The sequence below is a fragment of the Cyprinodon tularosa genome, unplaced genomic scaffold, assembly GCF_016077235.1.
Source record: "Cyprinodon tularosa strain WSP-4 unplaced genomic scaffold, ASM1607723v1 ctg243, whole genome shotgun sequence".
NCBI classification, from domain to species: domain Eukaryota; kingdom Metazoa; phylum Chordata; class Actinopteri; order Cyprinodontiformes; family Cyprinodontidae; genus Cyprinodon; species Cyprinodon tularosa.
Window position 1 is genome coordinate 978652 of NW_024038903.1, and position 18338 is coordinate 996989.

Below are 18338 nucleotides of genomic sequence, written 5' to 3' on the forward strand. Positions count from 1 at the left end.
CATTAACTGGAGTATTAAGACTCTAAAACAAACCTTTAACTGATAGAGCATCCCACCTTGAACAGCCTTTATACCAAAATTGTAAAAATCTTTTTTGTGTGTCAATATGCTCTATCCAGAACTCCTCAAGTGGAAAAGTTTTAGTTTCAACGAATTTTGCAAAAAGTCAAAATTCAAAAGCCTTTTTTTATCAAGCGATTAATCGAAAAAATAATCAACTGTTGAGACAATTTGCGTTTAGTCAAGTTGCGTTTAGTTTTAGCCCTACTACAGATAGAAGAGCATATACTTCCTGTGGAGGATGAGGAGAGCCCACCTCATGACCTTCTACAGAAGCACCATAGAGAGCGTTCTGATCAGCTGTCTCACTGTGTGGTGTGGAGGCTGCAGTGTCTCAGACTGGAAGAAGGTGAGAAGAGTGGTTTGAACAGCAGAGAGGATTATCAGGGCTCCTCTTCCCTCCATAAAAGACATTTCATCCCAGCGTTGTGTGTCCCAAGCCTGTAACATTATCAATGACCCCTCACACCCCACCATGGACTGTTCTCCCTGTTCCCCTCTGGGAAGAGACTTCGAAGCATCCGATGCAGGTCCAGCAGATTCAGAAACACCTTCGTCCCCACCGCCATAAGACAGCTGAACTGTTGAAACTGCACATTTGCACCATATGTATTTGAACTTCCATATCAATGTCTTTTTTTTTTTTGCATCATGTTTTTTCTCCCACACTGTTTACGTCTGATCACTGCTGCACTTTAAGAAATGGAAATGCCATAAAAGCTGTAGAAAACAAAATTTTGTTTTGTATATGCTCTGTGTATACAAAAGGACAATAAAAGTTGTCAAAGTCTAAGTTAAAAAAAAATGCAGTTTTACCTGCTATGAGTTTGAATCCAATAACAAGAAAACAAACAAAAATTGTTTTCTTAGATATTTGAAGGGTTTCTTTTACCATTATACATCTCAGATTCTATTAAAAAATGACCACTGGCTTGGTTTGGTTTGCAGAGACCACTGGTGCATAGAAATTGTTGGAACTAGGTGTCAATTGAAAGAAGAGAAGGAGGAAGCCATTTTTCAGTAGAATAAGAAACTAGTATTTTAAAAACACACTGAAATCAAAATCCAACCCGTTATGGTCCAGAAAGCTAAAGAGATGCAGAGTGAATTATTTATATTTCACCTTTCTAGAAAAGTTTGTGCCAAGAAGCAAAGTGTAACAGTCCAAAGGGCAGTTATATAAAACTCACTTCTCTACAAGATAAAATACTGAAATATAATGACAATCTAAACAAGCATGAGAAGCACATGGTGTATAAAAACCGTGACTTCAGTCGCCCTGATGGAGTACGTCATATATGGGGCTGACGCTGACAAATGTAAAAAGCTTTCTGTGAGAGGTTTCTAATAAAAGCCCCACAGAGCAGTCTCTCAGAACAAGGAGAGGCTACACTTGGTCTCTGACAGGACAAGCTTCCAGATGCTTTTTCTTCGATACATTTCTTCTTCAGATGAAAAGAGGAAAAAGGTGTTAAAGCGGCATTCAGGTAAATGGGTAGCTTGACTGGATAAAAGGAAAAGTGTCAACGGCTTTTCTGTTGCATGCAGATTATTGAGTGTTTGTATCAGTACCCATCAGATGCACAGATAATTCTGCATAATTCTCATCCTTATAAAGGGTTTTTGAACTGTAGATTTGAATTAAAGAATTTTACTAATAATTTTTATTTAATATGTGAAATATGTATATAACATATTTCGGTTGTCGAGGTCTGGATTTCTGCTTCGTTTAGATGCATCTCTGCTTCTACAAACCTGAGTTGAATAATCAGGTCATTAGCAGGACGCTGCAAAATGTGACTGCATACTAAGCAGGTAATTCAGCCATATGATTCAGGTGTGAGGAAGCATCTCAATGATGCAGGACACCAGACCTTGAGGACTGGAATTGAAGATCCCTGGCATCTGTGAAATAGAGAGCTACAAATAAAATTAAAAAAAGGAAATTTATGAGTAGTTGTTTTTAATTATTAATTTCCCTCTTCATTTTATGGAATTATTTTGTTGTATGTGAAAGGAATTTGTGTCAGTCAATACACTAGAGATGGAAATTACCCAAAGCTAAAATCGTATATATTTATATATATTTAAAACCTCAAAATTACATTTTCAGTGATCTGAAAATGCATTTGGACTCTTAAAAAAATTTACTTTTTTAATCAACTTAAACATTTAAAATCAAATAAGTTTCAATATCAGATAAAGGTAGTCTGAATAAATACAAAGAAACATTTGCTTAGTAATAAAATAATTCCTCTTGCAATTGGAGGGATTTGATTCCAGCTTCTAACTGGTGCAATTCAGATCATTTCTGGTCTCTATATCTTCTCTTTTAGGTTCCTTTTCTACGGAGCAGAATTCATTGCTCCATCAATTGCAGCAAGTTGTCCTTGTCCGGTACACGTCCAACCTATCACATTGCCACCACTGCATTTGACTGTCTGTAGTGCACCACATCTGATGGCAATTTTAGTTTCCAAAAAACGTCCAAACATCAATACATCAACACAATGTTTTTCCAAAATGTTGGAGAACATCAAGATTTCTTTCAGAGCCAACCTCAAACGTGTGTTATTTTGATTTTCACTCTGGAGCTTTCTCATCGTTTGGTCGTTAATGCCGACCTAAATGACCAAATTCAGGACTGCAGTACTTTATGGCCCTTTACTTTTTGGTTAGTGTTTACTTTCCATTGCTAGTTTTATTTACAACTGAGTACCATGGCAACCTGGGCGGGGTTGTCATAACAAGGCGGTTCCAGTATCTGTATACGAAACAAATGCAAAGCAACAATGGAAGATCTTCTGCCCAGTTTATGGTGTTTAGGCAGTCTCATATTTAAGGAAGAGAGCTAGAGAGGTTTGCAGGTGGTGAGATGAAGCACTTTGAAGTACAGTAGAGACAGAAGCCATGCAGAGGTATACAACTGAAGGAAAGGGACTTTGACAGTCTTTTAATACTACCTAGCGCTAGCTTCAATATACACGTTAAAGCCCTGAACACACAAATTCAGTTTTTGCTTCCGATCCGACATAAAGTCATGTCGCACGAGCTCGTGGCATTAGTGCTCATTGAAAGTCAATGATCATATCGGATGATCATCATGTCGGATGATCACAATTTTATGCCGGGGGCCTGCATAGCTATGTCCGAGATAGACTCCAGGTCTATTTTAGTTGGACTACTTGGTGCTAAAAAAACAACAAAGAAAAATCTGCTGGAGAGTGCATGCAACCATCTGCTCAGGCAGTAGTATTCAAAAGTTTGGCTCACTGTTAATTAAAGACGTGATCGGTTGGCGTGTGGCATCCAAGAAAAGGATGCCACACGCCAACATGATTACACATCGGCAGACTCAACGTGAGATCCTCCTCTTTGACCCACTGCACTGGTGTTGTGCTAAGGTAGGTTCCCCGAGGGGAATGTGTTCCCCCATGCATTTGTGGTACACCTTCCACAGAAATACCGGAGCCTGTTTTTTCAGCTTTCTACTTATTACCCAATGTAACAGATATCTGCCTCGTTTCCCAGGTTTCATTAACAGAAAGAAAATAAGCCAGTCAATTTAGATCTGCCAGAGTTGTGAATAATTTTAGGTGTAACTTTCTTTACAGTTTATTTCAGTTCATTGGGAATCCTTTCCATACAATGAAACCCCTTAACTGAAGAAAAGAGTATGAAATCTCATCTTTTCTCTGTCCGCCAAAGCAAAAACATCATTAGGCTTATGTCTAGGGGAGGGGAACTGAGGTGGAGTGAACAACACTGAGGATATGAATTCTGTAGGGATACCTTCCTTAACAGGACACACTGCTTTTCCTGCAGCTCTAACACTCTGTCTAGCATGTCACAACAGTCAGAATCAGGTAAATAAATAATAAAATTAATGGATACACAGACATCCCATCATCCACAACATGGAATATGGGTAAATATGTTTTCATGTTTATAAAAAGAAAACTTAATGTGAAAGTGTAATCCTGTACAAAAGAAAAAAAAATCAGAAGATTTATAATTGGGTTTGAAGATTTGATATTTTGTAATTGTTAAAAAGAAAAAGACGTGGGAAATATATAGTGAAGTTTAAAGTTCAAGGATTAATTTAAAATTCCTTTTAGGCCATTTCATCCATGCAGAACTCTGGTTAGCCAACTACTTTATGATAATTCCTCCTAAATTAAATGGAATGGCTCAAATTCAAACAATGCCCAACCCCAATCAACAAATAACCTATTAGTTTCGAGTTGCCTTTGCTTTATTTAAACTGTTGACAAATTCATTACTATTTTACAATTATTAAACTTTTTTCAGCTGCTGTTATTATGCCACTGCAACATACTTTCTTTTTTGTTTAATGTACAGCACTACGTATTGTCCTGATACTGAAATGTGCTCAAATGATACATTTTCCTTGCCTAGGAATTTCTTTGTATCTTTTTCCAGATTTCAATTTGTTACGTTTCTGGATCATTCAGCCTAATTTGAATTGTCAGCCAGATCATTTTTAAGTTATTGGTTTGGCAAGGGTTCGTCTCTTTAGTAACTAGAAGCTCTTTTTTTTTTTTTTTTTTTTATTACTTAATTCATTTGACATGTCAACCAACTCAATGGTACTAGGTTATTTTAAAGTCAAAACATACCTAACCGACTCAGAGGTCTAGATCTTGGTTAACATCAGCTATTTTTTTTTCTCCAAATCGCCTGAAACCCTAAAGAGGAAAATAAACGCTCTTATTCAGGCAAACTGATGCATAACATGCATTAGCACCCCCTCTCCACCAGCACCCCACACACAACTTCCAACAGATGAAAAGGCTGTCAAATGAAAGAGCAATCCATCACTTGTGCCATTTTGCATTTTCGGGGTCTCTTCTCTTTGAACAATGGCTTGACTGACGGGGAAAGATAAGGGCCCACTGTTGACCAAAACAATGGCAACATCATCACTCTATAGCTTTCAGACAGAAAATGTATGTTGGTGTTTTTTTATCAGAATTAATCTCTGGCATCCATGATTCCTGCTAAAAATAGAGAGGAATAGAAAAAAGAAAAATCACCTCCTCACAGCAACAACCTTAGTATTAGAACTGAGTTGTTTTATAACAATTTTCTAACCAAATAACTGGCTTAGCAGCCAAAAGCTGTGGTAGAGCTTTCATGAACCCGCAGTGCTTTACTTCTTCATTATCCATTCAAATCAGGGAGAAACAAATGGACTTCTACTGACTAAAACACTACCCCAAAATAATTAAGGCAATAAAATATTCAACATAAAACTTCTTATAATAGCGCTTCATAAATTTACAGAGAACAAATGAGTGGGTTAATCTGAGCGCTAATGGAGAAGAAAGGCAGTCATTCCCTTATGTCCCCATTCAGCTTCATTTGTAAGAGCTATACTTTCTAATACTTATCTCTGGAGTTCCTGGTGTTTGGCACATAAGTTGGACTGAGTTTAGAGTATTGGTCTTCCTCATCAAAATAAGGTTTATAAGGATGAAACTTTGTCCTGACAAATATTTCAGCTCAAGGGAGTTCATTTTTTAAAATATCCAAATACTTTTGATTTTCCATTTGCTTTTTTTATTATTATTATCATTTATTTATTTTATTTTTTTTTATTTTATTTATTTATTTTTGTTTTGCAGAAGAACCAAGAGTTAAAGTGCAGGTTAAATAAGAGAAAAAAGCCAAACGGAAAAATTAATAAGAAGGAAAATCTTTATTTTCCACATCTTTTGTCAAAGGCTTGATTTCTAACAACTAGGTGCAAACATTCATTTATCTTTAAAAATATTAAAACAAGGTATGTAACAGGTTTAAAAGATTAAATACAAACATTCTCTCACTTAAATCTTTGCCTAGAGTGTGATGTAAATGCTTTGTAGGACCTGTGGGACACCCAGATTCGACTATAGACCAGACAGTTGCTCATGTAAGGAACGCAATCCAAAGAAAGGAAAAAAATGTTTCTTTTAGTCTCCATCTAAAGCATAAGATGCAAAAACATGTACTTTTATTATACTTTTACATGTGATGTCTTAGTTTTTCTTTGACTTCCATGAACTTTTGATAGAACCAGAGTGATTAAGCTCACAAACCACAAAAAGTTCACAACATCGGCTTCAAAACCTTTATAAGTATAGCTCAAAAACAAGAGGGAAAACTTTTTCACAGGCCTCCATTAGCTTCCACTTACACTGCCTTGATAAAGTACTCATACCCCTTGAGCTTTTTCTTAAAACTGACTTAACGTTTCAATGAATCTGATGGTTAGCTCTTATTCTGTCCAGCTTCTCAGTCCCTGCCAAAAAAAAAAAGATATCACACTACAAGAAGCTTTTACACCAATGTCTGAAGAGGTTAGATCCCAGAGAATTTGAAATGTATCCCAATCATTTGTAGATTTTATCAAGTTAAGAATCAGGGCCAGATTATAATTCAAAACCAATATAACTTATTCAGTAACTGCAATATGACTTCATATTTCCGTTATTTCCATATACATTAGAGTCTGTGGTTACAGGTTTTATCACTGAATATCTGTTTGGGACAAACATTGAGGGGCATCTGATTGAAACAGAAAATGCATATTAGTTACATGAGTGATGATGTGCACTACAGAGAGCCAGTGATTGCAGCAGTAAGTTAAGCTCCAAAATTTATAGAGAGTGCTGTAAGCGCCTGCAGTGATGGGAAAAGGGTGCCATAAAGCGCCCGCCACAATGGATGGAGGGTGCCATTGCGCTTGCAGTGATGGAAAAGCCGCGATGGATGGAGGACACCATAAGTGCCATGGATGCAGAGTGCCATACCACCTGCAGCGATGGGAAAAGGGAGGCATTAAGTGCCCGCCGCAATGGATGGAGGAAGCTGTAAGGCGCCCGCCATGATCAGCCGCATTTAATGTGGTGCAGAGATTCAGATAGAAACGATGTGCTATGGTAATGTCTGTGACTATGCTGGTGGTAAGGCATAGCATGTTAATGATGATCTTTGATACTAGAAGCAGAGATTAAGAGAATGCAGTGGGCCCCATGATCACTAACCAGATGACAGACGCAGCAGTCACATGATTAGCTTCCTACGGGCTTGTAAAAACTGAAACCTTCAGCGACAAGGCGGCCGAATGAATATTATTGCATTTTGCATGCGTTAACTATAAAACAACAGTAAACATGGTTAATTCGTCTAAAATCCATAAGCGACTCTACGAAGTTTAAAAATGACCCATGATTTAGTTTAAAAGTGATAAATGTTGAGTGTCCGCTAGGGGATTAATACATTTCTACCTCGACTCTGGATTTGGAGACCTTTTAGCATTAACTACAGTATGGATTCTGATTGGCCCGTTACGGAGGCGGATTTGGGTAAATAACCGTTTCTTCAGTTTAACTTCTGCCTAGGCTCCGTAAAAAACAAAAACAAACCCATGGACTGAGAAATATGAGGACAGGGAGCTAATTAATGTGCATTTAATCTGTCCAGCTTAGAGCTTATTTCATAATCTAGAAAATAATTGCTGAACAGGTATCTGTTGTCAGCTTTCTTTCAAGTTTTTCTGAGACTTTTATATAGACTATAATCGATATTGGAATCTTATTGTATTGAGTAAAATTAAGGAATATATCCAGATATAAGTTTTGGTCATATCATCCAGTCCTAGTTAAGATTTAAACATTAGTATATATCAATAGATATTATGTGGTACACAAACAAAAATTGTTAAGCCTGCATTGCTACCACTGTAACACTATGGGGATTGTTAATACCCAGTGTTTGTTTTCCACCACACACCATTTTGCATGTCAGCCAAAAGGTTTATGCCCTTATCAAGTCAGAGCATTATCCTCCAAATGTTTGCTGAATCTACTTAATGAACCATATTGAAGTTTAAGTACAACCTCATAGGGATTTCTTCTAACAGTGGTTTTCTTCTTGAAACTCCATCCTCCATAAAGAGCAGATTTGATGAGAACAGATTCTCCCACCTGCAGCTTCACAAACTTTGAGTCTTTTGACAAATTTGCTCACTAATAACATTCTCTTTGCCCGATCTATCAGTTTCGTTTTACAGCCATGTCCTGGTAACTGCAGCTGTGCCAACACCGTTCCAGTTTCAGATGAACACCTCAAAGTGTATGAAATTGTTTTATAATCCTATGCTCTGAACCTCTCCCCAACATTTCCCTGAACTGCCTGCTGTGTTCTATGGTCTTCATATATGAGGTTTGATCCCTAATGCTGTCTCAAAAACATCTTTAAAAAATAGCTGGATTTAAACTGAGATTAAATTAAACAAATGTGGACTCTAGTTACAGTATGATACATCTGAAGATAAATGTTATCATGGATTCTCTTTAGGAGGAAATAAAACAAATGCAAAATACTCTAATAAGATAAATTATTTATTATTAAGTAATATACATTTTTCTACCCATTCATGGCTTTGAACTGTGATGTTTAAGCGATTCAATCCCAACAGAATACCCTGAAGTTTGGCTCCAACAAAGCAAAATGTGAACAATTTCCAGAGAAATGAAAGCGTTAGTTTCTAAAACAGTACAATAATAATGTCACAAGTGGTATAACCCTAACCTCATGACAGCATTTCAGAGGTTGCCTGGAGGTCAAGTTCACATACTTATACAATTTTATTTGACAGTTCTTGTTTCTTCATTATGAGGTTTCCCATCAGGGTGTTCATAATAGGCATGACAAATGGATTCGCATTCCTAGAGGTACTAAGTTCCATTAAGGCTCCCAACTGTCTGACACACCAGTATGGCATTAAGTGGTCACACTGAAGGACCCTCTCCCTCAGCCTGAAATCAAATATTTCAGCCAGGAGGTCAGACCCAAGCAGAAAGTCACGCACTTGGCCTTGCTCCCCGATAAACACAGCGTGCCATCACGGTCTCAGATCGCAGAGGTGCAACATGGTTTAAAGTCTTTCAGCTGTGATGGCCATAGAGGCAACTTGTTTCACGTTTTGATCTCTCTGCTCTGAGCTATGTGGATGATCCCATTTTCTCTGCAATTTTTTTATGTGCTTTATCTTAAACCTCAAGAATGGTTTCCCAGCTTTCCCAGATCTTTAGATACGTTGGATCTGAATAGTTTGCCGCACCAAATCCCTGACAATAACGTAGCAGCCAGTGTGATTAAAAAGTGACTCCTCTCTGTCACAGAGTGACAAAGGTCCAGGTTATACTTGTCTTGTCGATGTGACCTTTGTTGCTGACCTGAAAACACCTGACGACACTTATGTCTCCTCATTTGACTTTTAAATTTCCTCTAAACTTGCGGATCAATAGTAAGATTAGCATTTTTAACATGCTCTTTACATTTAAATCAAATCCAACATAGAGAATAGGATCCCTCTTCTTCCCTGTTATTAATGAGATACAACATGATGAAAACAGAATATGGTCTCCAGCAATAATGTTTTTAAGATACAGATTTTTTTAAACTGCTGCAAATATTTTTTTTTTCAAATACATAATAAATTGCTTTTGAAGAATAATTATAAGCTCAAGTAGGTATGTGATATGGTAGAATTAAAAATCATTAAAGCTGATTTAACCTTTTTATTTGACTTTTCTTTAATAAACCAGAATTTCTTTGGCAACATATTCAAAAAGGTTAATTGTAACCCTGTGTAAAAAGCTTTGAAATAACTCAATATTCCATCAGAATATTATTATCTTACGGTGGAAACCTTCGATAAATGTAAATTGCTACTGCAATGAAAGGTGGTTTATTTTAAGCCTTTTTATTCTGCAGAGCTTTAACTAAATGTTAGTATATTATACAGTGGTTAAATTGCATATTTTCCCATTGTGATGATGAGTGCGATTAAATTTGTTGTGAAGCTCTGATAGAAAGACACTAAGATAAAGGTGTAAAGAGAAAAATATTTAAAAAAAACTGATCTTTTTCAAGGATGTCAATAAACGTGGAGGGTTACGTTTTTATGTAGGAAATAAACGTTGTCCATAAAATTTGACTTGGCATAAATAAGGAAGGCACTCAGATGTGCTAATTTAAAAAGCACGAATAACACAATATAAACCCCCCAAAAAACTCAGCAGTCACAGCAGATTTCCCATCGTTACACTGCACAGGTGTTTGTGCATGTTTTGTCTACCTTGTGAATTCACATGGCAATAAAAGCCTCTTAGGGGGAAAATAAGCATTCAGGAAAAACCCTCATCCAAATTTTCCAGAGGAACAAATTTGTCACCAGATGGTCTGGACTTGTGGGCGGACAAGCTACCGTGCAGCTAAATATGTTCACTACTGAATTAAACCATCCCCCTGTCCCTTAGGTGACTACGAAAATTAGTCTACATGTCAAAAAGCCTAAACTAAATTGCCAATTTAAATCAAGTAGCTACCAACAAGCATGGAAGCAAAGTTGGTCCCTGAGGCAAAATATGACAACAATTTCCAGGAGCCAGTTGGTTTGCCATCTATGATCTTAACAATTAGATCCGACAAGGGCCCAAGATCTTCGACATGCCAGACAGCTGAGATTTATTAGCAAACTTCAAGAGCTATGTGAGATTACATTTGCTCAGCGATGAACTTATTATAGGTTTTTCCTTATCTCATCTAATGGAGATGATTAACTGTACATATTACAAGAGATATTGAAGTTTTTTTTTTGTCCTTTTTTTTATCAAGTAACAATGGCATCCATTAGCAAACACAGCAGTAAAATCCAATCAATACACATTATTGGCTCAGTGAAGGCCTGGATTTAAAAGGAAACAAAGAACCCGTCTTTAGGGAAAATCCTTTGAACTCCTTAAGATGTGAAGCGAACATTTCCCGTTAACTCCACTTCAAACCTTTTATTCATAATTCATGTCAAATGGAGAGCAGGCTGTAATTTACAGCAGAAAAAGGCTAAATGACATCGGTTTTCTATGGACACCCCCCAACCACCACTAAGTACCACCAACAGTTAAGATGAAAGTAATAAGACCAGACAAGAAATTACCAAAAACATGCTGTGACCTTTCAAGTATGAAGGCAAAAGACTCTGTATACATTTACAAAATGTGAGAAGACAGTAAAAAAAATTCCCATCCCAGAAATTGGAGTGTGACTAATGGGTTGTGAAAGAGTTGGTCTGTAACCTGAACTCCAAAATAATCTTGCTCGAGTCTTCATGGCCACTTTTTTGGAGCAGTGGGGGAGCTGACAAGGGGAATGGAGGGAAGGGAGGGACCACCTGCACATCCTGCGGAGCCAGGCCTGTACTGGCACCACCATTTGTTACGCTCCACATTCCCATTACTTTAGAGCCAGGCTGACTGGGAAATCCATCTCCTGGTGTCACGTTTGTCAAACTCCCATGCAAACGGCAAAAGGTGCAAAGGAGACTGAGGGACAGCACCCATGAGGATGGCAATAAAGAAATAATATGTCCCCTAGTGCAAGCAAGTAAACTAACTCACTTAAATCCTGTTGTTCCTATTTTATGCAAGTCAGGGTAATCAGCAAACCTAATAAATTACAATATCAAACTTTTTCCAGTAACTAATTTCCAAAAGGGAATTCTAAATATATGGCCATAGCTAACAATGCTGGTCATGAACAGAGAGTTGAAATCAAGCATAATAGTGGCTGAGAAGAAGCCAAAAGTGTCAAGGTAAATGGTGTTAAAGCAACAGCAGTATTGAGAGGATTGTAAAATAGTGATCATTTAAGAGTTTAATGCTGAATTAAATAGAATCCAAGCATATCATCGGAAAATGTGGGAAAATGAATGGATGGATGGATGGATGGATGGATGGATGGATGGATGGATGGATGGATGGATGGATGGATGGATGGATGGATGGATGGATGGATGGATGGATGGATGGATGGATGGATGGATGGATGGATGGATGGATGGATGGATGGATGGATGGATGGATGGATGGACTGTGAAGTAGTAATACTAGATGAGTAATAACTGGAACTAAAAGAGTCAATATGCTCAAATGCACAGATTATTCACAAATGCAAAATTTTATTTTTGATACATCCACATATATATCCAATTATACAAACTACTTGTGGTCTGTCATCTTTGCTGCAAGTGGATTTCTGAGACCGTTCTGACTTGACTCTGTACACAAATAAATGTTTAACAGAGAATGATTTGTAACCAGCCAGATCTCTCTTGTTTTAGCCAATCACTAAAACGTACCCCACAGGGCAATTATTTACTTGTAACCCAGTTACATAAACACATTTGCAGTGCGCTATATGCATGCAGCTCTAGCACGAGATAGCTGCCGTGTGTTTAAAGCCGAGTTTAAAAAAGTTCAGATCTTAACATGTCTTAATGGAAATTAAAACATATACCTTAATATATTTAGCAGCTTATTCTCCAGTTATGAGATCTTGTTTTATTATTATTGTTAAACTGTTTATTTTTGCAACTATTAACAAAATAGCAAGCTAAACAAGATAGCTATGATTGCTATGTTATTATAGCTGTCCTTAGATTGTTTAACCTACCTGAAACACCAAAACAAGTTTAGACTAACCCTTACAAAGCAAAGTTTGTTGATTAACATTAATAATTAAACATCTCACAGCGAGAAGATAACTAGCTAACCATATTATTTAGAACCCCGCCAGCCTAAAAAATGTATTGCATCTAATGCAGTCTTATTCTGCGCATGTGTGAATAACATTTCTGTATTTGTGATTATTGGTTCTTTTAGCTCCATAAATGGGAATGTTTACCCGAAATACAAAGTTAGGAATTCAAATACCCAAAAATAAAAATAGAAACTCATGCAGTTTTCTTATCCAAGCTCTAAAACACAGGAACAGAGACATTTGTACAATCTAAACAAAACAACAACAAAATTAGTCTGTGTTATTGTGATAAACAAAACCTGAATATCCTTTTAAATATTTCATGAATTATGATTAAAACGATATGTCCTCCCCCGGCCTCTGTGGGGTTTTTGCTGAATCTTGGTGCCTTTGTTTTGCATAACAAAAGACATTAGTGGGAGACAAAAGGACCACCTCCCAATAGGTATTAAAAAAAAACCTCTGAGTTAATTCAAAGATCTTTCAATATTAAAAAAAAAAAGATCAAGTGACAGTGGGGAGAAAAGAAAGCAGCTTTGAAACACAGATCAGATCCACAGAGAATCTGGAAGCGGGAGTACAGAGATCACAACCCAGTAAAATGTCTGACAGGAGCTGAAACAGACCTTGAAAAGCGTAGAAATTGTATTAGCTGAAACAATGTACGAGCCTCAGTGGGATTTCATAACAGACACCAGGAAAAGAATGACAGATGTGATAGAAATTCATTTAACAGTAATGATAATCAAATTTGTAGGGCTTTTCTCCGCTGAAAGCTTAAACAAAGACCTGGTGTATTAACCAACCGCCGTGATATTAACCACTTCAATATCCCAGTGGTAAGATTGGAGCTCAGCTGAGATGCAGGAATTAAAAATGTTTTGCTATACTTGCTGAAAATCTACAGCAAAAATGGAAGTTCCAAGAAAAAGAAAGAGATAAGATGGAAAAGTTAGTCATACGATGCTTTTCCACAGCTTTCCACTGAAGCTCCTAATTAGTGGAGACATTTTGCTTAGTGGCTTGGCATTTTCGCCACAGGGGGCTGAAAAAGTAGATTGCATTGGACATGCAAGCAGGAGGGCACAACCTAAAAGGCTGAGTCAGGAGTCCACATCCTTTGCATGACTGAGATTTTGTAAAACATTGACCAACAACCTCAGCATGATATTAGAATTCAAGGCAAAAAGGGAATTTATGTCAAACTATTTTAGACAAGGTGAGGAAAATCACCGTTAAAATTAACAGCATAGGGGCAAGAGGTAATGTGCAGAAACAAGCGTTCTTTTAATATATTAATATTTCATGCCTTGCGTCTTGTTTTTACATCACAAGACTCCTTCATCAGTGGCACAGGCCTAAATAGAGATGTTTCATTAGCCCATTGCTGAGACAAACATATTTGATGGATTAAACAGTCAAATATAACAAGATGCTTGAACTGCTGTCCTGCTTGTTAAGGGAGATCAAAGTGGGGCCTGAGGGTCTGGTAAGTGCGGGGAGTGCGATTGGTTCGACAGAGCTCCAAAAGAACAAGTGCTGGACCAGGAAGATATGACATCAGACGTGAGTACTGCATTCCCTTAGGCCTGTTCTTTTCAAAACCGTCAGCCGTGTCTGCACCAAACGAGTTGCAAGGAGAGGAGGGTGCAAACATCCCTTTGGAGTGATTTTTAAGCTAACAATGAGAAGACACAGTTTGGTAATGTTGCATGATCTTGAGAAATCTGTTTATTTGGCATACATCATTTTCTGCATAATGTGAAAAATGAGGCATGCTATATATAAATTAAGACTCCTACAAAGGACTAGTTTGCCGTCACTTGTATCAAATATCAAGAATATTACAATACAATGCATTACAATAGTTTCAGTAAAAAAAAAAAAAAACTTGCAATAAATCTTTGAATGCTTTATTATGTATAAATCTCCTTAATTTGAAATTAGAGCATGAAAATATTTCACTTTCACTTGTACTCACTGCAGGAGTGGCTTTCATGACAATATACTTTGGAAAAAAAAAAAAAAAAAAGGCGAAGTTATGCTTGAAATATTTGAAAAGTCCGGCAGATCTACATAAATGTTCTTCTTTGATTCTCTTCAGAATACTTGGGCAACAAAGCAGGTCTCTGTTAGGACGTTAAGTAAAAGGAAGAAAGTTTAAAACAGGCTCCGCTCCACCAGGAGAAGTTACGCTCTGAATTAAGAGGAAGAACCAATTCCCCAGGGGGAACCTACCATACAACGCTGTTGCACCGGTTTTATAATTATGCTGGGTGTGTCGTCTTTGTCGGTGTCCCAACTAGCCAAGTGCTAATTTCTTTAATTAACTTTAATCCACACCTTTGAATGCACAAATGGATGGTTGCATACAGACTCCTTAGAAGTCTTCTTCGCTGTCAGCTTCTATTTCCGCTCATTGGGTTGGGCATCAAAACGATCAATTGAAAATAAAATGCTTGAACGATACCAGGAGAACGGAGAAAGTTAGAACCGGTTCTCACTGCCCAACACTATTTAAATCTACTGTATGGGATCTAACGTTCTTTGAACTGCTAGCCCAGCCGATTATTCAGCTAAATAGTAGGGGTGTTTCGATACAACTTGTGCTTTTGCATAGGATACAGATATTGAAGTTTTGAGATTGCTCATACCATTGTTGACCTGATAAGATATCAGCAGCCATTATACATGGCTTTATCATACATAATGTAGATTGGAATGTAAGACATGGCTTGAAGAAGTGACATTACTCAAACAGAGAAAATATTCAGCAACAATATACAAGAGAACAACTAAAACCAGTTATCATTAACCAATGGGTTAAATTAACTACAGTAACTTTCAACAGAAGCGGACGGCTTCTATCACCTTGCTATATCAGAGATTAACAGATGCAGGCTGATGGGGGTGGGGTATGGCTCAACGTAGTGAAAGAAAAAGTATCTTTCTCTGGTCCTTTATTTTGCCTCACCTTTAAAAAAGGGAAAGGCAAGACAAAATTCTATAAAACCCTAACTATTAGGGAAAAAGTTGCATTACTAATAAAATAATATTTTATACTTGTCATTGCATATAGAGAATAATCCTCTATTTGTTCCTCAGTGAGGAAATTCAAAGCACCACTTGCAAATTGACTGGCAAAAGCACTGAAAATTGGTGACTACAATAAAATACATTAGCAATTGTACAATAATATAAGAAAAACTGAACAGCTATGAAAAAAAGCCAGATGTAGATTCTACAAAGTGATTTTGTACAACATGCACAAGCTCAATGACATAATGGAAAAATGCAAAACAAAGAGTATTTATGAAAATCATGCAATGCCTGCACTATAGAGCCATTCCCTTATCCCACTAAATTAAACAAAATTATTAAAGTGCTTTTGGGCAGTATTTTAAAAAAGTTTATAAAGATTTTGTATTATTATTATTGGACATTAAAAACTGGGATACTATCAACATACTTTTTCCACATCTGTTATTTAGTGTGGTCGTCCCATAAAACTCATAATTTCGCTAAGAAGTCACCCGCCACTTCATAGTTTATTACAAAATTTGACTCCATTTCACCTCAGGAAAATCTTTGCTGGAAAAAGAGCTACTTTGGGATACTGCACTTATTCTAATGCGGGGAGAGTGAAAAAGAGGCCTGTTGAATGATGTAAAGATAATTATATGACTATGCTGAAAATATCAGTCTTTTACCAGGTAGAAATTGCATCAGCCCTAACTTCAGCATATTAAGAAGGCGTGGCAGTCTGACAGCTGACAAAGACGCAAATGTAAATGAGAAAGGGGAATAGAAGGGATTCTGCTGCTCATGCAATGATGTATAAACTAAAAATATAGCACTTAATAGATATACAGTAAAAGTAGCTGAATGAAAAATGTCAGCATAACAAAAATCAGTTCGATATGAGAATAACCGCACATTGACAAAATTGAAAAATAAATTAAAACTTGACATGCTAACACAGAGGGAGGATAACCCTGGGCTTTTCATGGGGTGCAATGATACATTCAGCTTATGAGTTGAAATACAATGCACAATGCTGGGTTCACAAGAATCAAGAAAAGATTTTAAAATTAACTTTTGGATTTCGGAAGTAGACTAACAGTCTCTCAATGCAAAAATTGTATTTTGAAAAATCTGTAACACCTGGATCACTCAGCAAGATTTCGAATCAGAATCAGACAGTTTAGGATTAACCTGTTGCATGTAGATGTAATAGTTTTGAACCTACTGTGTGTGGTGTACAGACACATGGCAAGCAAAACACAACACACATGAACAGATTGCATTAAGGAAAATCTCTCAAGATCCAATGTGAGTTCAGAGTAAACAAACATGGCAGAGAAGAAGCATTGGTGATAGTATGTGGAATAATTTTAACAGAAAAACAAATTGCAATAAGAAAACAAGTTTGTTTAAGGACTGGAGACAGGGCGAGCGGGGGCTCTGCTTTCTACACTGATGAGTTGTTGTACACAGGTGCTTTCTGATTGGCTATTGGTCACCTTCAACAGGTTGCATACCCTTCTGCGCTCAGGGGACACCGCACACTCTTTGGCAACATCTAATGATATGGCTAGATTATAAGATGTCTATGGATTATGAACCCCTGCCAGTACGACCTGTTGCTCATTCGGCATATTTTTCCTTTTTGGAGGCATCTGTGTTGTAAAAAACTTTCATGGGTGTGCAGAAACTTTGGGTCGTGTGGGAAGACACGCAAAGAATGAAATACAGCATCTGACATCTTAAATGATTATCTGTTTAATAAGTGAGGATACTGATTGCATATGTTACAGTTTGCCAACTGATGTTTAGAAAAAAAGGCACTCAAAAGGGACTCAATTTATTATAAATCTATTCAATTTATTGTAGTATGAGTTTGCTTCTGAGCCGTAAAATAATTGCCACCTTATGAAGAGATTTTCATTACAGTGCTGTACAAGTAGGTCAAACAGACATTAAAAACAAATAAAAGAATAGTTCAACGCAACTCATGACACATAAAGGGAAAACGAGTGGGTCCTTAGCTTCGCTATATAAAATATACATAGCATGCCTGTTACAGACCCAGAGGATGACTGTTACTAAGATCAGGTGCTCATAAATTAAAACGCTCGCTTATGATCAGTTGTTATACTGTCCTTAGGCAAAATCATAAGGTCAATTCCCTGAGTACTGAATGCAGGAGAATGTATATACATGTTGACAAGATAATTTAAATAAGGGGCAAGTCTATTAAAACCTTTGTAGGTTAAGTAAGTTGTCTTTTTTACTAAGTGAGATAATTATCCAATGTTTGCAACAACAGGTGGGGGAGGAGGAGGAGGCAATACTTTATGTTTCATACAATAAGAGATAAATCAGGTGACTGAATCTTTCTCTGGTATAAGAGGACAATAAATTGTAGAAAGAAAACAGGCATTTTTTGTGGTTTTACATTTTGATACCTTTTATACCACAGCAGGATTATGCCTCTTCAATGCTAAGAAGAAATTCTTTAAAACATTTTTTGGAGTTAGTAAAGCTTTTTCATCATATAATTCAATGTGGATTGACGATTTAACACAGTATTTTTTTCTGTAAAACCTTCTCTTCATTACTGGTTTCACTATACAAAAATCAAAATATAAATCCTCTCTTATGGCATG

General features: G+C 36.9%; 1 protein-coding gene across 4 annotated transcripts in view; it reads right to left on the bottom strand.

Annotated features, from left to right (window-relative positions):
* LOC119785202 (receptor-type tyrosine-protein phosphatase F-like) overlaps positions 1–18338 on the bottom strand; it is a 271065-nt gene that overhangs the window by 197507 nt on the left and 55220 nt on the right. The gene's annotated exons all lie outside the window — the stretch shown is intronic.